General features: G+C 39.4%; 1 protein-coding gene across 12 annotated transcripts in view; it reads right to left on the bottom strand.

Moving 5' to 3' along the window:
• The window catches only part of ELMO1 (engulfment and cell motility 1), a 312,086-nt gene that overhangs the window by 78,400 nt on the left and 210,337 nt on the right, over positions 1-23,349 (bottom strand). Inside the window, exon 1 of one of the 12 annotated variants that reach the window (XM_056483201.1) lies at positions 11,520-11,538. The exons of the other annotated variants lie outside the window; for them this stretch is intronic. The gene's annotated coding sequence lies outside the window, so the exon portion shown is untranslated. Of the gene's footprint in view, positions 1-11,519; positions 11,539-23,349 lie in introns of those variants that run through there. 12 annotated transcript variants of the gene reach the window in all.

Genomic DNA, 23,349 nt, shown 5'->3' with positions numbered 1-23,349 from the left:
GGCCAAATGTGAGCCACAGCTATGACTTCAAAAAGGAGTTCAAACTGTTCCTCACATCATAAACCATGCCTATGACTGTTCTATCAGAACATGAGCCTTTTTTGCTCACAAGCATGATCAGGTTCATTAAGGTCTCCTCATTAGAAGAGTTTTCGCTGTCTCTGCATCAGCATGGATGGGCTGAGAGAGGCCATACGCCTGGAACCTCCTTTATTCTGCACAGGAGAGCACATAAGCCTGGGGAATGGAGAGGGTGTTTTTAATTAATCCGACACAAATAAAGCTGCCAGAAAACAGTAAGGAATAGAGACTCAGCCTTCTGTAGGTCAAACCCAAAGGCTACATTCATACCCTGGGACAACTTCATTATCCTCAGCTAAGCTGCACAAGGGATTAACTTAGCACTCAGAAAAGGGTGAAGAAACTGGGGAAAAGGGAGAGGAACAGAACAACCCATTAATAAGAGCTATAAGAATACATGTTCATAGAGTTTCATTCAAATTCCTCCTTACAGCTGCTGTTTTTAGTGCAAGCAGGTACATATAGTAACATCTCCATTTCTATTCTGCTCCGTCTGCTGTTGTCTCAAATAGCTTTAAATTTAAATCATTTATATTCTCAAAACCCTAAGATCTGATGAAGTACTGAGGCTTGTTCACCTGTCTACTTGAAATTTTTTTTTTTTTGCTTTCTTTTAACTAATTCTTAAAATGTATCTGTAAGCCAGAGAACAATTTTTCTTTTTTTAAATTAAGCTAATTGTCTCAGTTGTGGGCTGCAAGCAGTGTTCCTATACCACAAGGAGAACACTGTCAGATTCTAAATGTGACTGTGTACCTTAGGTAAAATTGTGCACTAGCTCATAACTGTATGGACTGCCAGTACCAAGGTAGAAAAATTAAAAAAGAGTGGAGAGACAGCATTAACAGCAGAAAATCCTAGGACTCAGCATTTTTTAAGTTCAGGGACATATTTTGGTAGCTGTTTATATTTAATTTATATTAGTGTTTCCATGTTGGATATGGCATGAATGTTCTCTCTCCCTTCAAAATACACACTGCCAGCTTGAACATATCTTGGCGTACTGTTCTGCCTTTCTCCACTGCTCACTCTTCTTTGCCCACAAAGGCTGCAAGGACCTGCACCCTGCTTTCCTCCCTTGGATTTTGCTGAGTATTTCTGGGTGTTATTCTGCTCTGGTAAAACTCAGAGCAACTTTACTTCACTTTTCCAGAACTTTAGAGACAATTACCTTTACTACTTTCCTAGTTTTAAGCAAGATTACTAAAGATTTCTAGAAGAGATATATGAAATTAGCCTGTATGGAACAGGAAACCTGCCAGCTACTATCATATTTATCTGCAGCTGTTTCCTGTGATATGCTTGGAGTGCAGGTTCTAAGTGATCAGTTTGGCCAACAGAGAATTTATTATGCCTCTCCAGTTACAAGTTGAAGCAAATCTGAGTGTCTCCTGATGTCAGTGGAAAGCGACTAGATAGCATCTATAAACATCTTCAGCTTGGCTCCTGATACTTGCACTACTGAAAACAAGACCACTGGCTTGATAGCATCATCCTGTTACTTTCACTTCTAAAGTCCTTTATCTTAGGACTGATTATCTAAAATAAACTAGAAAGGAATGTAAGGTGCTATGATTTAGTATTTTAAAAGAGAGAAACCAAATTCTGCAGGCTCATTAGCAGTTGCTGGTTGAGGAAGGGGTTGCAGAGCAACATGCCTGAAAATTGGCTTCCCTTCTCGTTCTAATAGCAATCTAGAACATTTAGAGTAGGATATCTGCACTGGAGGTGTTGTAGCCAGATTATGCTGATATTTGAATGAAATTTTGGTAGCTGCCATGAGATACTCTATCCTATTTACCCTGTGTCAAGCACTGGGTAAAAGTGCTTAAAGCAAAGCACTGGGGGAGACAGTGGACTGCCAGATCAGCGAGCAAAAGTGAACAGGCTGTACAGGAAAGTTATTTTTCATGATGCTAACTGAAGCTTTGCCAGAGGTAAGATTTCTAAGCAGGGATGATTTTCTTCATCACTGAAGTGAGGCCACACTCAAAAGACCCAAATAAAAGAATGAGATCTAAGCATTACACTGAAACCAACTAGTAGACCAGCCTAACTCTTTTAAAAGAAAATTCAACAAAATCTAACCGCCTGCTAGGTTAAGCCAGTTTCTATTGAAAGACCAGTAATTTCAGTGTGGCTCTTGATGAGAGGAACACAACTGACTGCAGGGGGTTGGATTATCATTTTTAGAAATTGGTGGTTAAAGATCCTGAAATACCACAGGATTAAGAGCAGAGCAGCAGAATCTCAGGTGATCAAATGCTTCTGTCAAACACACATAGTTTAATATTCCTTTCTATCAAAACCAAAAATAAGCATAAAATACTGGAAATTTTCTTTTCTTTCCTTTTCTTTTCTTTTCTTTTCTTTTCTTTTCTTTTCTTTTCTTTTCTTTTCTTTTCTTTTCTTTTCTTTTCTTTTCTTTTCTTTTCTTTTCTTTTCTTTTCTTTTCTTTTCTTTTCTTTTCTTTTCTTTTCTTTTCTTTTCTTTTCTTTTCTTTTCTTTTCTTTGATATTTTCAGATTTCCTTCAGACTGATAACAGCAGGAAAATAACTTGATTAGCAGTTAATATCTTTATGTTGTTTTACGTAAACATTTGTCAGTATAGCATATGTACTGAACTGCTTTTTTTAGTGATACCTTTTAAATCTGCCTGGAATCACATAAAAAATTAAAATTACCCTGGAAATACAGAGATCTGCATCTTCTGCAGAAATTTACATTTCCATTGAAGATCCTATGAGTTGTATTAGTAAAAAGTCTAAAAGTCAGAACAAACAAAAAGGTAATGTATTCCCAGATTATTTATAACATCTATACACACAGAGACAACCATTTTTCTTTTTGCATCAGTAATGGCAAGCACCCTAATTATCTCCTCCTACTACATAAATCTGGATTTCCCATTAATTTTTAATTGGATGCATACATACTAATATCATATTGGAAAAAACTCTCCTGTCTGCAAGACCAAGGGACTCAGCTTTCCTAAGAAACCTCTTACACTTTTCAAAGTAGCTCAAATCATGTTTGGATAGCACAGTAAATAAGCAGTATCCTTTCTGATCATAATATAAAGACTTGTGCCAATACACTGCAGAGTTAAAATAAATGTAAAACATTAAAACCAGAATTGAAGAACTAAGCATTCACGGCAGGGCTTGACTGTTAACCTATCATGATCTAAAAAACACACATCTACTTCAGCTGAGTCATTGTAGTTTTACAAATAATAGATTCTTCTTTTAAAAAAAGGTTCTCTACATCTTCAAGGCTGTTAAGGTTAGCATGGACTATTTATAGGCATCAATGAAAAGGAGGCAATCTTACTTTGCTCTCCTACTGTTTCCTGCTGGTAAGAGTAGCCTGCAGGTTTTCTGCAAAATCTCTGTCATCCCTTGACAAAACTGGAATTATCAACAGGGGACAATTGGCAGCAAGATAAATCAGTGACATTACAGAATTACTTGGAAGGATGAAACAATATGATTGACTGTGCTGCTGGACTGTAGCAGCCAACTTGACTACAAGTATGCACTTTGTCTTTCTTTGTCCCTTGCGTACTGAGAGCAAAGCAAGTAACAAGCTGTTATCTCTGGTGGAACAGTCTTTTTTGTATATTAGTAATTGTTACTTGTTTGGTGACTGACTCACACAGAGCTCTCTGACAACTTTCATTTTCTTTAGGAGGAGATGCCATTTGACTGACTACATGGTGCAATTTGACCACTTCAGCCCAGGAGGAATTCAACCCCTTAGTATTGGGGACGAGCCAAAAACTGATGCGAGTTCTAGCACTTGTTTCAACATGACCAAGGTTTTGATTTTTGGACAGGTATTCTTTTTAAGCAGCTCCTGAGATGGCACCCTGACCATGTAAACAATGGATAATGCTGAGGTGACCAGAATTGTAAAGCAGGACCACTGTGCTCTGCACTGAAAGCGACCCACAGCCTGCCATGTTCACTTTTTACAGGTGGTCTGTGGTGCTGGCGACATGTAGATGCTCCAAATGGGCTGTGGCATCAGAGGTGCACAATACCATTGCTAGGTTAAATAGACTGCCAGCAGCAATGAGGCAGTGATGAGAACATCAGATTGAGGGCATGATCTGAAAGGATCTGGATTCAGGCCCAGGTGTCTGAAATGTACACATTTCTTCATAATCACAAGAATCACACACTTGGATTATCATCTTTAGAAATTAATGTGATTATATGCTGCGAACTGCAATAACCTTTGGGATCTGGGTGCAATAAAACCTTTAAATCATAGTTCAGGCAAACTTCTGGAACAATCAGCAGCTGAGCTCTGGAGTTTAAGCTGAAAGTCACAGAATTATCTGTAGGGCTTTTCTATACTTTTCACATTACAAATCTGTCATTCATCTCTCCAAATTTCATTCAATTACTAGTACCCAAAAACAGTTAACAAAATTAGAAAGGTGTGTCTTTTTTTCTCTGTTGAAACCTGGCAGAAAGTCCTTTAAAAACCAAAAAAAAATGTGACACAATGCAGCAATTATTTATCTTATCAGGTCAATGATAAACGTTAATGGTCAGAACTGGATGCCTGAAGCAGTTGATATTTACTCCACCAAAGATATTCTTAGTCAGAAGTTTCTTGCTTATACCTGAAATATGTAAGACAAATTCAAAGCCTTAAAATTCACTGGGCTAGAACCTTTAGCAATGAAAACTATTATTGGGATTGGTGCAAAGTTCATTCCGGAGTAGATGTCCATGACTGTAGAATGATGGAAATTCTGCATGCAGACATGAACTGATACATAATTTTATGCATGAAAAAGCAGAACTTAATGTAAGAGTCACTTGTACCTTTTCAGTACCATTAGAAATGAGCATAAGTCCACTTTCCATTGAAAATGGAACTTATGACATTCCAAGCATAATGGCAAAACACAGTGTTGCTGTTTGAGATAGGGTGATAATTTGAATAGGAGATTTTAAAAGGTGGATTGGAAAGTGAGAACAAAGGAATTTACTTGTGAAACTGCTGTGAATAGACTTTCCACTCTTCTATGAAATATTTAAGTGGTTATAGTAGCATTTAAAAGCAGAAAAATTCAAGACCAATTATTAACATATAAATATAACCCATTTCCCCACAGCATATACAAAACATCATATACAAAACAACTTAAGCCTTTGTTTATTTACTACTCTATGCACCAAGGCAACTGGTCCCGTAAAAGTGAGAGGTTTCAGGGACATTTTGTATCTCTTTGAAGCTGCAGCTAATTCCCAAACACAACCCTGAGAGCTTGAACAGACAACAAAGATTCTCAGATCAGGCAGGCTCCCCTTTCTGAAAGCTGAGAGGAGCTTCTGTTGGCCAAGTGGCTTAATTCCAGCTTCCAAAGGTGAATATGGAGAGTGGGAGAGCAGAAGATCCCTTGTGAGGGCACAGTGGGGATCAGGAGAGCAGCCTGGTTGATCTACAGTCCTTCCCTTCCCTGTGGCTAGGGACAGAGATACATTTTAATGCCTAGTGTTGAACGCAGGAAGTGTGAGGCAGTTTCCTTGCAGGACAAGGATCTTCCACACACAGTCCTCCTCAGCACTATGCTGAATTATCTGATGTGGAGGTGATTCCCTTGCAGTACTGCCAAAAACTGGGGCACGCTTCCCTTGTAGAGCATTCAAAGCTTTAACTCCAGCATGTTCTGGCACATCCTAGCTGGCTGAAAGCCAAGGACTGCTAACGCTGATTTTACTGAGGCAAGAGAGCAACTCAGCAAAACGCACACCTTGACTCTGCTGCGCCTTTTGCAGATGATCCATCCACATGGAGGAAGGACAAGCTCTGCAAAGCCTTTCTGGTGCTTTCACACAGGACAGCAGGAAATATGAGCAGATAGAGCTGCATTTCTCAATCTGCAGATATTTACTCTTCAATCCTTCAGGAAGTATCTACTGAAGCTGGAATAAATCTATGACAACTTACACCTTTGCCAGAAAATGGTGAAAACTGGGAAAGACACCACACCCTGATGAGGGGTTGCAAAAGTAGAATGAAATAACACCATCCTTTGCAGTGGCTTCTGTTAGGCACCAGACAGAAAAAACAGTTGAAAGTTAGAACCTTATTAACTTCCATGGCAATGCACTTGCAGAACTGTATTTGTAGGGATCTAGAAAATCTATTTTTGTTTATGTATTCTAGTCTGTTTAATTAACTTGCTGAAGCTAACAAATAAAGAAACATTCTACAGCTATCATGAAAGTCCTTCCTTTGCTTCCAAGATCCGTGGGTTCATGTCTTTCATAAATGTGAACACATTCAAATCTTTTCACAATTTCCCCCACTTTTTTTTTTTTTATATATCCATTTCTTCTCACAGGTGTCAGAACACAATGACAGCTTTGATCTTACTGGAGGTAACTGTATGTGGATAGATTCTTTTTCTTGAAATGCAGACTAGATCCAGAGGTCAAGCCAGAAGGTTACCTATATTTGAAAACCACACTTTAGCACTTAAAGAAAATGCCTTTGTGTGGCTTCTAATATGCCTCTGAATGTGAGTCTTGAAATACCTAGCTGTGAATGCTGCTTTCTATATCACGATATTCCAAGTCTTAAGAAAACTGAAATTCAAAGAGAAGGAAAGACTAAAAGAGTTGGGTTTATAGTGATGGAACAAGCACTTTCTTTGCCACATCTAAAACTCTGATAAAAGCAGTCCAGTGATTCAGGATAAGAGTATATTATTTGATGTATTAATTTGACAGTGGGCTAACATTACTAAGAAGATCTCCTTTTACACCCCATTACAAGATTACTTTTGTGCATTGCAGATGAGTTTAAAATGCCCAAGATAGAGCTAATTAAAGTTCTCGTTTAAATGAAGGTCATGCATGTCCTCTGAGGTGTGATTTTCACATGCCTTTTTGAAACCACTGAATTCCAAGGTAGCAAAACGTGCTAGAATTTTGTGAAGTCCACAAAAAACAGATCTGTGCTCTGCAGACTTTTGAACATGTGGAAGGTTTATTGCAACGTGTGGATTCTGCAAGTTACCAAAAATAAGGATGCATAACTGAATGAATGTTTTCATATTGAATGTCATGACCCTTACTGTACTGAAACTTTATTTAAGTTGGGTGAGGTATGTATGCATATGGTGATACACTGGGAAGTGTAAGTATGGAAAACAAAACACTTTCAAGTTATATGGCCTGTGATAAAGAACTTAAAATTTAATCTCTCTGACACAAAGTCATTGTTTCTTCTCTTCATTATGCTTCTCCTCACAGAGGCATGTGTCGAAGGGGGGGCTGTAGTTGATAATGATGGGTAATGTAGGGTGTGTGAGCATTTTCTTCACAGATGCTCCAAGCAAAGGAAGTATCAGCAATACAATCTCAAGAAAAAAGGAGTTAATAAAAACTGCTTGTGGCATGAGTGCTGCTGTCCCCACTTTTCCTTTTTGAAAAAGCAGCAGGTGGAGGAGGGGTATGATTTCGTTAAAGTATTCTAGTTTTCTGGAAGATACCAAGTCAAAATGTAGAAAGAACGTAAAAGGTTTTTTGTTTTTGGTTTTTTTTTTTTTTACATTATTGCATCTGAGACAGTAAAAAGCAGTGGTTTGTAGTTGTGGTTTTTGAAGAGACAAAATAAGTGAGATCCATAAAAGCAGCACACTCAGATGAGGAAAGACATGCTCCCAGGAGCCTGTGCTGGGCTGAACTCTAGCTTCAAATGATAATATCCGTAAGGTAGTGGCACACGATTCCTCTTTATGAGAGTGGTCCTGAACTCTTGCCAAAAATCCCTCTATATGTCACTTAGTGCTCCAAGACAAGAAGAATAATGGCAGGTCTGTAAAATATGCTGGAATTGACAGTTCTTATTGTTCTGAAAAGTTTTCATGACACACAGGAATTTTTAGATTAGCACTGAACAATATTGAACAAAATGGGTGTCAAGCAAATCAATGGGCTTTTCATAATTCACAAGTCTTTGTTTCACTGCTGTTCCATTTTTATTCTGTGCTTGGTGTTTCTTTGTTGTGTGCATGTGCCATTGGAGATGTGTGTGTGTATGCACTGAACAGGGAGTGAGAGCTTTCCATGGCATGATGTTCCACGTAAGCCAAGACTTAGCATGCAGAAACTTTTTCTTAAAAAGTGGGGTTTTTTCCCCATAAGATAAGGAGCTGTTTGTATTTGCGTAGTTAGTCTTCTTTGGAGTTGCAACTATCTTCAATTCATTTGGAGGTGAACATATCTATCCACCTTTTTTACACCTGTGTGTAAAAATTTGTACCTACTCGCTTGAATAATGGGGTGAAAACCATATAAAACTGAGGCAAAACTGACGACTGGCGACTCTAGCATCTGTTTACCTAGAACATGAATAACCACCAGGATTTTTTGCAACTGAAGGAGGGTTAAGATCCAGGGAAATAATGAAATATTGAAATTTAATATCTCTCGACACATATAAAGCTCACATCAGAATTTCTTCTCAATGCTTCCACTATAGACTGACATATGGGTATGAGGCTCTACAAACAGATAAAAGATAACACATTAAGCTTAAAGCCCACAGAAACAAAACAAAATCCGTGGAATGTCTGTTCCACTTAAGTTTTCAATTTAACATTATTGAGGCAAATTGAAAGCAAAAATAACTGCTGCCTATGTGAAAACATCACTCTTCCAAGCAAAATATAAGCATAAGACTGAAGATCAGATCAATGCCTGGTGGCATCTTGTGTAAGTCAGTGGAACTGTGCCAATTTGGTCTGGCACCAAGCATTTTAGAAGGAACAGGAGCCTCTTAAACCAAGCGTTTTCCAATGCAGCCAATTAAAGCTACTTCAAGACAGCTTTTTTTTTTTTTAGTTTCTGCATCCTCCCAACTGCTGCCAGCATGCCACAGCTCTCACTGAAGCCTACTCACTCCTTTGTTGCTGGAATCCCTATAGGCCGGGAATCTGAAATGCCTTTCCCATATAGATCATCCCCAAGCACTAATGACGAGCAACAGTTCTCTGCACCATCAGGTCAAAAATATAATGCAAGCATGGCTTAGATTCCAACATGAGTTTTTCCATCTCAGGCACCACTATGGTTTGAAGCCCTCAGACAGACTGATCCAGTGCTTAGCAATTATAGGCTGTGTCCCTCCCTCCCTCCCTCCTTTTATCTGCTAATGTATAGGAATAGACAAGCAAAAAAATCCCTTCAAACAAAGTTATGGGAGAGAGAAGAACTCTATCACCTACAGTATTTGCCTAACACTGGTGACTAAACTTGAGAGGTTTATGCTGTTTGAACTATATCCCTGGAGAGCTAATAAGAATTAAAATGTTGTCTTAAGAGTTGCAGTGACCTTAAAAGACAATGTTCTTCTATGCTTTCATATCAGCAATCAGAAAATAAAGCAGAAGGCAGTAGGTATGGAATCAAAAATCCTCAAAGGTGCAATTAAGCTTCATTTTGATGCATCCCAAAGGTGTTCAAAATTACCAGCCTGGAGCCAGGAACAACCCATGCCCAGGTGTGCAAGGGTTGGAGCTTTCTCACAGATTTTTATGGAATATCTTAGCCTAGATCAAAGCATCCACCTTCAAGATGGGGAGTGGGCACACCTCTTTGCCTATACTGCGATACACAATGGGATTTTCAGCTACACCATTGCTAAGTAAAGATGAATGATACAAGACCCTGGGAAAGGTGGCATGGCATCAAAATACCTTCCTCATTAAAAACAACCCAAAACAATCTTGGCACTTTCATCACTGCTGGACAAAAGTAAGTATTGTAATAGGAGCTAACAGTTCTCTCTTTTTTGCATACCTTAGAAAAATGATTTTTTTTCTAAGCCCAGTGCCATAGGATGCCTGGAGCCATCATTTCAATCAAAGGTGACCCAAACACCCCTGGGAAACACAGGGAAGAGCAACTTATATCTGTGTCTTCAGAAAAAGCAATAACTCTAGTTTAATAAGGGGTCCCTCCTGCATTTGTGATATATCAGGTTAAACACTCAAAACTACACAGAGGAGCTTTACGCACACCAAAAGACACTCTTCCTGTATTGATGCACTGAATTCTATCTTCTGTATTTTTTAAAAAAATTATATTAATTCATCAGTTCTTCAAAACACTGACAATTCTTTTTTTAGCATCAACTCTGAGGCAACACAGATTCCTTTAACTGGAAGGATAAGCTCCACATGCACACCGTCCTGCCACAACTTGCAAAGCAAAAGCAAAGCTGACCAGTTAAACCATATCTAAAAATTTTACACCCTCAGCCTGATATTCCCAGGCAGAAATGTGATTTCTCAGCAGCTCCTAATGCTGGGGAATCAATCTGTGTGTTAAGTTCTAAAATGAACACAAGACAACAAAAATGGATGCCTAAAATGCAGACAGCTTCATACGATGTTTGCACCCAGTTTGGTTACAAAAAAAATACCTTGATACACTTGACCAGCTCAGGCAGAGGGTGAAAATACAAAAAGTTTTTTCTAAATCTTTTTTTTCCTATGTCTGCCATTTCTCCTATGTATTTTCACAAACCAGATAAAATGACTACAAGTCTCTGAGAGGGTTAAGCAGAGACAACCATGCAGCAAAGCTCCCTGTCATGATACAACATGAACAGTACTGAGCTGAATTCAAGGCTGGTGTAACTGAAGTAAGCCCATAGGGTTGCAGAGAGACAGATCTGCACACACACTTCCCTTTCTTTTCTAAATATACTGCTTCTGCTTTACAGAATCCAAAGCAGAGTCCCAACAGGCAAAGGAATCAACTCTAACACATGCACCACAATAATGAAAAAGGAAACTCTTCACACTTTCCATGTACTCACATGTTTCATAAACAAATAGGAAAGCTTTTGAATTAAACATATTTTTAAAAGCCTTTGGAGAAGAAGAAACCAATTTGAAAAAAAGAGAGGAGGCATATGAAGGTTAGGAAAAGCAATTACTTTTTCGTGCTGAACAGAGTGATGAATGATAAGCAATTCGCGTTTTCTTGGCTCAGGGTCTGAAGTGGCGTTTGACAAATCACTGTAATAACATACCTGTTATTATTATACTGACACTTCAAATACTGGTGACTTCATGTGTGCCTGCAATATTCTGCTCTGTGTGGTTTGCTTTCCTTTCAAGACACAGGGGTGATCTAAAATACCCCGAAGAACACAGCATCCTTCCACAGACTAACCTTAATTAGGCTAAGAAAACACCCAAGGCAATGCAAACAGCTGACTAGTTTGTCTGATGCCTGAGACCATTTTGATGAACACATCTCGCTACACGCGAAACAAAACCGAGGAATCCTTCGCGCTATTTACAGTTGTTACTAATTTGCTTTTGCCATTCCTCGACACCATTAATTGCTCCATGCCCAGGCTGAAATAGCAGGATAAAGTACACCGATCTACTTACAGAGATCTCGTAGCTCCATCGTTCCCCATGACAAATTCACCTCCCACACGGCAGAGAGCGAATGACTTAATGCTGCCTTTTGCGGGTGGCACCGTGCGCGCGGGCAGCGGCAGATGCTCCGTGGAGAGGCTCTCGGCGGGGACCCGCGCCTGGCGCAGCCATGGGAGAGGCGCTGTCCCGCGGTCGCGCACCTTTGCCCGCCGCGCTGCCCGCGCCCCGGGCTGAGCGCGTAGCTCCGCTTCTACGCCGGGCGCCCGGCGGGCTCCCATTGGCACGAGCGGGCGGCGGCAGCCAATAGCAGCCCACTCCCGCGGCAGGGAAACTCCTGCCCGCTTATTTAGCGTCTCGGGAGACCGTATTTCCGAGGAAGAGCGCCTCTTCCCTCGCATCCTGCCATCGCACGGGGGGGATGAATAAACCAGAGATCCCTGTCTCTGGGACTCCCCTTTCCCGCCCGCTCGTTTTGTCCCAAAGCCCAGCGCTCACCCAGAGGAAGCGCTGATGGGAACCCGGCACCCGCGTCCACCTTGGCGGAGGCCGCGGCGGAGCGCGCCGGTGCTCCACAATTACTCGCTCCATCGCCATGGAAACAGCATGGAGGCAGCGGGCTGGATTTCTGTAGCACATCTGCTGCCAGGCTTATAATCAACGGCAATCCCATCCTTTTTCCGCTCTGCTCTCGCTGTTTGATTGTGAGTTTGCTCTCTCTTTTCATAAATGCTGGGAAAGTACACGCAGACAGAGCTGTGTATGTGTTGACTTTATCCCTGTGCAAACATGCCATGACACATGTGTGTGCACATACCCCAGGAGTATTCACTTTTATGCATGCATGCATATGCTATGGAGGTACACTGTGTGCCCAAATCACACAATCATAAAACAGTTAAAGTTTGATCACCTAGTTCCTGCCATGGGCAGGGATAGCTTTTATGAGTGCCGTTTGCTTGAAGTCCCATTCAACCTGGTCTTGAACACTGCCAGAGATGGGGCATCCATCTGGGAGTCTGGCCCAGTGCCTCACTACCCTCACTGTAAAGAATTTCTTCCTAATATCTAATCTAAACCAATCTCCTTTCACTTAAAGGCCATTACACCTTGTCCTGTCACTCCATGTCCTTGTAAAAAGTCCCTCTCCATCTAAGGAAAGTGCTCTAAGGTCTCCCTGGAGCAATCCCTTCTCCAGACTGAACAACCACAACTCTCTCAAGCCTGTTTTCATGGAGACACGTTGCAGTCCCGTGATCATCTTCCCTCTTTTGGACTTGGTCCAACAAATAATACATCTTATTCACATTTCAAGTTTAAGTAACTGACCAGCAGAAAACAAGACTACTGTCAAAATACTGTATTTTGCTTTCCAGTTCCATATATTGTATCTCTCCAAAACAAGGTAAAAATCTGAGACAGCTTTTAGGAAACCTCCAAAAATGTATCTGGCATCTACAGACACCAGAATCTCCGTGCAACCAATTCTACACTAGGCACTTCTTGTCCTGTTCAGGGCCTGATGAAACACATCACTAAGAAATCTTTATGACCAAAGGGTTGCTAGTTATTGAAGAAAACTCTGTCCTGACCTCTGACAATATAAGGAAGATCATTAGAAGAAAGGAAGCAACACTGGAGAGAGAGAAAAGATTCCTAAGCCAAAAATAAAGTAAGCAAAGGAACAACTTGGCATTTAGGGGGATTTTCTAGCTGCTCCTCAGATTTTCTCTGGGACAACTGAAAAAAAAAGTCGTTCATTCTTTTCATGTTTCTGTTACTGAAACTGCAAAATGAAAAGAAAAATGAAGTTAATGCATTTATATTTAAAAGATATCCCCAGACAGACTATGAGACACTGACATACTATTATCATGGTGTTAAGAAAGAATTTCAGATGGAAAAAAAATGAGGATACATTCCTTTCTCAGGAACCCTTACTTGCATTTGTTTAAGTAAAAGAAGAATAAAAAAAATAAAGCCCTTCTTAAAAACCATCAACATTTTAATATTGTACTAGTAACAGAAATCCACTCCACATGCCATGGTAAATAGAAGCATTTTAAAATGCACCATGACAGAGCCTTGCAGGTAGATTCATCTCCTTGTACAATAATGGCCACTGCCTGTTCAATGTCTTCTACCTGAGTCTAATCTAGAGTCCAGAAAGGTCTTCCAAGCCTCAAGAGCAAGGCCATAAGAGAAAGCTACTCCAGAGATACTGCTTTTCAGAGCATCTGTGACTCAATTATAATTCTTGACATAGAAATTAGATTCTGAAAGAACTGTATCTATAATGGCTGAGGATGCTGTAAGGGTTTCACTTCTGGCAATACTGTACTTCTGGCTTTTCATTTGCCCTTGGAGCAGCACCATCACTATAAAGATTACCCTGAGTTTGCCAGCTTTTGTAGTCATTCTTTTAGTTCTGAAATATTAAACTGTGATATTGATAACTGATTTAAAGATATTCAATGTACATTTTAAGGGAAAAAGGGCTAATTAAAAAGCCTAGATTTCCTGACAGAACTTGCTGTGGAAAAAAGCAGTATGTCCAGATCCATCCCCCTCCCACCCTTCCTTCCACCTAAATCACACAGGGGAGAGGGTGGTCTGGGAGTGTGGGGCATGCTCTGTCATTTGTTTGTGAATGGTAAAACACTTCAGCAGTTCCAAGGTTATTTTTGCTAGCTGTTATTGTCATGTCATGGACTGGAAGCATTGTCAGTATGTGGAAGCAATGTCAAAATGTAGAGCTTAAAACAGTCATGCAAACCAACAAGTTTAAATACTACTGGACAACAAAAATCAAATGGCACATTCCTAGAAGGACTCTGCAATTAATATTTTTTAAGCCAATATTAAATTGAAGAGACTCCTAATGAAATAAATTGTTTCTTTCTGTTATGTCATACACAGAGTTCAAAACTCTTCATTAGGCTGTGCTTTGTTAAACAAAGCCCCACTGCAATAAAAAATAATGATTAGCAGTGCAACTTTGATGTATTGAGAGAAATTTTCCCTTTGGCCCAGTTTCCAAAACTCCCATCTGCATTTCACATGCTGACAGAAAGAAGACTGTGTCCCAGATTAGGGCAACCAGTCAAGAACTCAGAAGATCCATTTTAAGGTCTTTTCTTTTGTGGGAAAGGAGAAGTGACAGAGATCTCTGCTTCTGACAACAGCAATCCACTAGATTTAAGGTTATGAAATCTCACCTTTCATAAGTTGAGAAAGTGACCTTTGCCCCTTTCTTTTCCTAGCAATCTCCCCTGCAAATTGCATTTCTTTTCCTCACAAGGTTGTATTGTGAGAAGAAACACACTAGTAATTCCATTGCAATCTAAAGCAGGACAGGACACAGATACCTAAGAAAGCTTTTAAGAGAGATCAAAAATTCAAGGCTAGAAAAATCCAGGCATTTCAAAGCAGGACAATAAATAACATTTGAGAAAAAGCTTATAAAATAGCAGGATAAAATGATGCTGTTCAAGTAAAAGGATAAAAGATTTCCAGGAAGGCTTCACACCAAAGCTGCTATTTGTCAATTTGACAGCAGCTCCTGCCAGTATGCTGTCATTGGCCAAGACCTGTTTGTGTGTGGGAGCTGAGAAACAATTGGTGATGACATAATGCTTACTCATCCTTCTAGATTAGGGTTTTTCTTTTTTTAGCCTACATACCTAAAAGGGGGAAATGGTTAGCCTGCTAACACTTCCCCAGTCATAGACTTGGTGGCTGGCTCTGAGTGACTCTGCTTCCAGTGCCATAAATTACCTGCTAATTCCTGGAGTAAACTTTCAAGCCCTTTCAAAAGTCCATTTGTAGAAGCAGCTGATTTGCACCAGAAACAATTTGTCCCATTGATTTATTGCAGGAAGACCTACACATTTTCCTTTTACATCTGTATTCTTGAAGTGTCAATTAGGACCTACATACCTGTATATAATACAAACAAGTATTTCAGAGACTTCCAAGGCCATATTTTGCATTTATTTTGCTTTTCCCAAATCTTAGTATCAGAAAACCTCATAACTCTTTTATCAGGAGGCCCCTACACTTTATTTCAAATGACCAGCTTTGAGGGTTTGGTTTTTTTTTTCCTACTATTACTGAATCAGAAAGAAGATTTTGCATAGAAACACATAAACACAGATTAAAATGCTGGGCCAGAGCATAAAGAGACATCTATCTTGTCTACCATTTAAGACAGCTTGACTACAAACCACTAGGAATACACAAGTGATATATAAGCTGCTGAAAAGTCAGTAACACAACTTTATAAATCAGATTAGATATGACCTTCAGAGGTGATCTGCCACCATAGCACCCAAGTCTACAGAACCACAGAACCTTTCATTCTGCAAAGCGTTTCTACCATCTCAGCACCAATGAGTGTGTTCAGCGTTCACTACCTTCCCCTGTGCTTTGATCACAGGGAGCATTCAAGTCTCTTCCTGCACCACCAGGTAGGTTGCCCTCATTCAGAGGATACATACACATGTTAAAAGACTTCAAGATACAAAGATGGGCATTAAAGAAAAGCTCCACTTGTCTTATACAAATTAAATCAGAGCTTTATAGAATTTCATACAAAAGTCCTGGACATACACAACAGTAGTCTGGATGATGACTGTCTAGGGGTGTTGAACTTGCAATTCTTCTTCATCTTACCTGACAATTGAAGCTCTTCAGCTAAGCCACAGGTAGCCTATAAACAATCCTGAAATTTGCTACAGGAACTGACATGAATATTTTTCAGTTTTCCTATTGCTAAATGATTACACATAGTCTGAGTAGTGAAAGGAGACTTCCTAGTCTAGACAAGATGACTCCATTTGCACCCTCCAATGTTAACTCCAAGAAGATCTAAAATGCCTTGTCTTTGATACAGAACCAAAATATCCACATCTTAGAAAAACAAAACCCCAAAAATCAATTAAACAAAAAGAAGAAAGGCATCACAACTGCACATGAGAAAGGAAGAAAGAGAAACTGGGTTGCTTAGAGGAAGACTATTCTGTCACAGTGAATAAATTTGGAGTTGCATCATTTTTGATACATGCAGAAAGAAAGAAAATGAAAATTATTTATAACCTTGATAAGAACACCAGTAGGTACAGCAGGCAAACAACCTCAAATGATGTTTAGGTTTGGTGACAGTATCATATACAATCATAGTTTGTCTTTGGATAGCTATCATATTAAAAAAGCCCTTAAAATACACAAACCCTCACAGCTGTCTGCAATGTTTAAGTCTTGCCATTTCAAACACACATTGCAGTCATATAGCATGAGAGGGCGCTGAAAATCAATCATAATAAATCCAGACAGGAGACAGCAGAAGGCTGCACAGTACATATCATTGGCTTCAGGATTCCTCACATAGCACTCTTAAATACACAATTGAAAGAGGCTCAGAAATCACCTTGTGAGTTTTAAAATTTTCAGTACATTCAGACCATATGAGCACTAATTGCCAAATCTGTCACATATTCTTCATCCACTGTTGGGTCTAGGATTTTCCCTGCTCCCTCTGTTGCCCACATTGTTCAAATACATATAATAATTTTGTATCAAACCCTTTCGAACATACTGAGAGCATTTTCAGTTATGTCATTGTAATCTCAGTTCTCTCACTCAATCATTCTATCTGGCGTACACATGGACAGAACAGAACAATTTCACATCACTGCATTATTTACCTTCCATCTTTAGCTACTTCTCCAGCTCGTGCTTTACACAGGCTGCCAAACAAGCAACAGCAGCCAGGTTTATCTTCAATCCAAACAGTCTAAGATTTCCATTTAATGCTTCGTTGTCTGTAGGATGGGCACTGTGGAATGTACTTCATACTATCACTGTTGAAACAAATTATGCCCTGTAGGTGCTCAGTCTTGCCTCTTACAGGCATGCATGCTCTGCCTCCATTAGTGCATTGAAGTTTTCTTCTTCTGGAAGATGGTAGTTCAATCTCTACTCGATCATGTGAAATGGCAACAGAATGATTTCTTTAGCGTTTCTGATTTTAACAAAACCAAAGAGCAATAGGATGGACAAAATAAAGGAAAAAGTAATCTGTCTCAGTTATCAGAACTCAGTCTGATACTGTCATGGTTCACTGTTTAAATAATGATGCATGATTTTTAAAAAATGTTGATTACATAAATGGTACTTAGGAACTACTTAAACAGAAGATTTTTTACCCCATTGACTAGAGAAACCCATGTGTCAGCACATCTGCTGCACTGGAAGATCTGTTCACACAAAACTCATGCTCTTCCTTGCTAATGCAGAAAAGATTAGTAGTGTGAGACCTGAAGCGGGGGCTTTGGGTTTTATCCAACATACCCTTAAGACTGTCACAATGCATAATGCTAGCAAACATCTGGATTTCTAAACACACCTATTTACTGGCCTTTGCATTCTGGAAAAAGAAATTGGATTTTTATTGAGAAGAGTTTTCTGTGTGTGCGTTTGAATTTTAAAAGCTTCTGCTGTATCTTATTTAAGAGTTACAACATCCAGCAGCCTTAAGAGGGAACTGTATTGCTGTGATTTTGTGCACCTTTAAGGCCAGTCTGACAATGGTAATTGATGATGTTTACAAAGAGTATACTGAAAAGAACTCAATTACAGTTATCTTTGCCTTGGTTCACCTTCCCAGCTGCTGCTGAAGGACCTCCAGGCTATTATTTTAATAGCTGTTGATGAGGGCCAATCCATGTTTTTCACATCCCCTTTATACTGCTTTTGCATGGAAGGGTGTCAGAAGGCTCTGGTGGTGCAGAAAGGGATTGCCAAGACTACAGCTACTGAGAAGAACAGAAAACACAAGTCCAGTTTCCAGGTCCAGCAAGCACACAATAAATTTTCCTGAGAAGAACGTGTTCTGTCTGCTTCACCTCAAGCAGGAATGAAAGTCAAATGAACGCTCATATAAGCTGAATGAACAGTTAGGGCTGTTTATCATGAAGTTATTGGAAGCGTGCACTTAGTTCCAGCTAGAAAGGGCAATGTCCTCCATCCATACCCTCATAAGGTAATTCGGAGCACAGAAAATGAGCTACTGATGCTTCTATTCTATGCCAGCCTCTGGCAGCAGGCATCTGTTACTGAAGATTTCAACGTCTCCCTGAGCTAGACTTTGAAAATATCCCCTTCTCAGAGACACTAACTACCACTTTTTCAATCTCGGTACATGGAAGTGTGCAGCCAAATATACATACCCCAATCACGTGTTACATGCACAACAGAAGCATGCCCACACACACTCATTCTCAGCTAAATGTAGTATAAATAACCTCACTGTAAAAATAGGCTTGCTTAAATGAAGCCTCTTACTTAAATAAGGCTGGTATAAATACTCTTTCTTTATGCTGCCTGTTTCATCTCATGTTTAAGTCTGGAAAGTGGCAACTCTATTGGAATGACTGGAGAAACTCTACTCAAAGTCAATAGACAAAAAGTCAGGTGAGCTCAGCATCATGATATCACTGGTGAAGATTTAATGAAAAGAATAAAAGGCAGGCAATTTCTTTTTTCACATGTCTCTGATGCCAAGAAGATGGATAAATAATAGTAACACAGGCAATAAGGCATTGCAAACAATCAGAGGAGATCCTCAAGCACTAAAGCAGCAGCCCACACAAAACTAAAGTTATAAAAGTAAACCTTGCATTTTCAGTTTAAAAAAAAACAGAGAGAAAATAAGAAAAAATTATTAGAAAAGGAAAAGTAACTTCCCTCTTTCTCGGCATCTTTGGATGGACACCAGATGACTGTCCATACTCCTCACTGTGCTCATGTCTGTATTCATCAATATGGTTTTATGGATATTTTCTGTCTTATCCTTTTCAACATTTCAAGAAGTTGCTCAGCCTGCTTTCTCTGAAGATGAGTAGGAAGAAGCGGCTGTCAGAAAGGACTCTCTGAACTCCCTGCAGCAACTCTGCTTCACATTCAGCCCACACACCAGGCCCAGCTCTATCAGAGTTCTGGCTCACTTTGTCAGGGCTGGTGCATCTGCTCAGAACTTCCTTCCTGCTAATGAGCCTCTCTTTAATTGATCTTCAGAATACATATTTCTTCAGACCCGATCATCTACGAGCTAAAGATGCTGTCAATACTGTTGCATGGCAATTGCCATTGCAGAGACTAGTCCCGCCTTGTACTCTCTTCGCTGAACCCTCTGCTCTTTGCATATGGTAGGTGGAATGATTATTTCATCTTCCAAATGAAGAGACAAATTTATAAAGGTCAAGCAATGCAAAGGCAGTTGCAACAGTGGGTACAAATTCCAAGTTTTCCTCACTCTTCATTACCCAGCCTCTGAAACATAAACAGATCTACATTGCTAAGCCAGTATTTCTACTTGTTACATTACTGCTTTGTTCAGGGTTGGACCATTTTCATTCCATTAATGCTTTCCTTTAAAAACGTTTCAGAATTGGTTTTAAAAAAGAAAAATAGATGATTAAAATATTTCAGTCTTCCTTAATCATGCAGGGATATATTTTCAAAGCAGTATGCCAGGAATATTCCACGTGACTCCTATTCATGTTAAAATTAGAGTCACCAGAATAAAGCCCATATGTTGCTTTGAAAAAGTATGGCAATATGTCCAAGGAACATTTTTGCACCTTAATGCTGCTTGTGCAATTTTTTGCCTGCTTTTCTCGTTTTGATTTATAAATAGATTTTTAACATCCTTTTTTTTTTCTTTTCCTTTTTAAAATAACACTTGCACTATCTGGAAAAACAGAGAGAAAGGCTCTGCTGGTTTTCTTGGTTTCTCTGCAGTTTTTATATTTTAAAATTATCAGTTTAATCAGAATAACTTTGCTTTGTCAGATGCGAAGCTTTTGGAAGCTTTTTTATAAATATTTTTTAAATACTATCACTGTAGACAACCTTTCTACCTGAGCCACAGCCTGCAGTGAGGTCTGGCTGTCTTCCACATGTGAGCTGCTGTCCTGTCAAGTGGTGCTCAACATTTTTGTGTTAGCCAGAAATTAATTTTCACATCTGGGAACTATTTTCCAGAAAGGCCGAGGCATAGTGTCTCCTTAGCAATAGCAGCACTGATGCTTTGTGCTGGAGCCAGGCATGAACATACAGGTTTCTACATTCAAGGTCCTGTCTTACTTTCTGCCCAATACAGAGCATCTCTAACACCTGTGGCAGCCACAGAAATCCACCCCCACAAAGCCAGCTGCAGTGCTGGGCTAACTGTGGGCAGGCACAGTGTGCCCTAGTTTGCCTTGGTGAGCATTGCCATTGCTTTGCTTACATATATATGCAGATACTGGTAAATACTGGTTGATTATTAAATTCGTCATTTATATCTGCAGTCTTTCTGGTCATTTCAAGAGAGAGGGAAAAAAATTCTGGCAGCTCTGGTTCTGTCATAATTGCTCTCACATTTTTACTGCTTCTAACTGTGTGTGAGAGATTGTGCACAAAAAGACAGCGTCAATGCCATCTCTTCAATTTATCTTCATCTTTCTCATTACTGTCTCAAATTGCCAAACATTTTCATTTCAGCCATTGACACCAAAAGTACAGCAAACACTTCATCTAACCACTTCATTACTTTAACCTTTAAAGGATGTAAGCAAAGGGTAAATATTTTGCTTAAATGTGGAACATGCTTCCACCACAGAGAAAAAACCAAAACATTACTTGCTAACAGAATTGTGTATCAGGATATGAGAAAAGACACCAAGATATAGTTGTTTTATAACTTTTGAGGCAACATGCAGGAAGACATAATTTATGCACTCTTGTTAACCTACTAAAAATCACTTAACATCACCTCTCTGTTCTCCTTTTTTACCCTTTGTATACTCTGTCAATTTAAAAGGTGTTCTCCTTTGGTCATAAACCTGTGCTTAAAAGAAATACCTGAAACTTCCTGGGATGGTGAAATGACAGCTTGCACCTGAAGCTAGAACCTATAAGCAATGGAAGCTTTAGCAAAAGCAAAGGTTTTTGTACAAGAAAAGCACGTATAAAAAACCTATACTCCAACAGTCACCCACAAAACAACAAGCATCCCCAAAACCAGCCCACTAGTAGCCAAACATGGCTCTGCAACTTCTACACACATTGAGTGCTTTATGTATTAGGGTTCAAAGGAGCTAATGAGTGATTGTGGTTAGAGAAGTTAACCATGTCAGCTATGCTGTAGTATAGCCAGTGGTAAACATTTAGTAAAACATACTTTTGTAAATGATGGCAAGAAAATTTTGAGGAAATGCTTTCAACATCGCATTACTGAAGGGGCTTGCATGCCCCTGAGTAATAACAGTTCAGCTGTCAGAACTAAGACAAGTTAAAACTCCTTTAAAGGGATCACCACAGTTAATGGGGAAAGCCTGACTTCTTAAAGTGGCTATGGGATCTATCACTTTACTTAACATTAGAAAAAATTGAGTTTGGCTGATGCTCCATCTGAATTTGTTTCAGTGATGATTAACGATATGAATTAATACTTTTGCCTATTTGGATAAGATATCCTACTGCATGAGAAAATAATTTTTACCCACAAAACTACAAAATAATTCAGGTTGCTAGACAGTTCTAGGCAACAAGTCCTGCAGACATAGAAGCAGAGCTAATTTCTAATAATACTTAAAGTCAGGTTCCTCAGGGCAAGTCTGGGAAAGTTTTGTTTTGCTCCAAGGATAAAGATTTCATAATCTCTCTATGCAACTGGTTCAGGAGCTGCACCAGTATCAGTAGTTTGGAGTATTTTATCCTTAAATCCTAACAATTTCCTTCATTGCAAAATCTCTTTTCTTCTTTTTCTGTGTACTTCTGAGAAGGGCATGCATCTTCTCCTCATCCTTCTTGTTCAAACAATGGCAGAAGGTATAAGTCGATATACCCTGGATCCAGTCTTTTTCACAATAAGCCAATCTGGTTCCTTCACATTCCTTTTGAACACCACATGCTTCATCCTTCTTAATCATCTGTAGCCTTTCACTGGACTACCTCAATTTCATCAGTTTCTCCCCATTTCTAGGCCAAAAAAACTGGACACAGTCATCTAGTTGCTGCCTCATAGAGGCCAAGCTGGGGGAAATAATCCCTTCTTCTGCCATGCTAACTGTGCTTTAGCTAATGCAATCCAGCATGCAGTTAGTCCACACCACACAAATGTGCCCTGGTGATTCATGGTATTCATCAGCCCAGACACCATCCTACAACAAAGCACATACAATGATATTTGTAAAACATGAAATTAGACTTTCTGAGTCCTCAATTTGCTTTGCCAGTCACCTATCCTCAGATTTTAGTGTCAAAGAAAATATCCACAGCTATGAAACATCCTGTTCTCTGAAGCTTAAAAGCATCAAGGCAATAAAACACCCTTAACCCATGCAAAGGTAAATAAGTTTTATGGAGATATTTTCTTTATTTTCTCCTCAAGTAGAACCACAGTTTAAAGATTTTGCCTGGTACTTTTAGGATTTTAAACAATAAAGGGCCTTTCAGGCCATGTATATTACTGAATCCATTTTCATTCTGCACACATACAACACCTTTTACCTGAAGTTCATGTCTCAGATTGGTGGAGACAGTTCTTTTCTCTAAGTAAATTAAACTTCGAAGTCCACTGTGTGCAGAATTAGGCAAGATAAAAGAATATCCTCTGCCATCATTATTAAAATGTTGAATTTATATTACTACTTCTGCGGTAAGACTTTTTTGTCCATATGGATCAATTTTTAGGAATAAGAAACACATGTGCATGTATAATTTTGATGTTACAGTTTTAACAGTGACCTTACAATTTCTACCATTGAAAATACATAGCTGCCAGCAACACCCATCC

The sequence above is a fragment of the Oenanthe melanoleuca genome, chromosome 2, assembly GCF_029582105.1.
Source record: "Oenanthe melanoleuca isolate GR-GAL-2019-014 chromosome 2, OMel1.0, whole genome shotgun sequence".
In the NCBI taxonomy this organism is placed as follows: domain Eukaryota; kingdom Metazoa; phylum Chordata; class Aves; order Passeriformes; family Muscicapidae; genus Oenanthe; species Oenanthe melanoleuca.
Note: the sequence above shows the minus strand (reverse complement) of the source record. Positions and strands in the feature narration are given on the sequence as shown.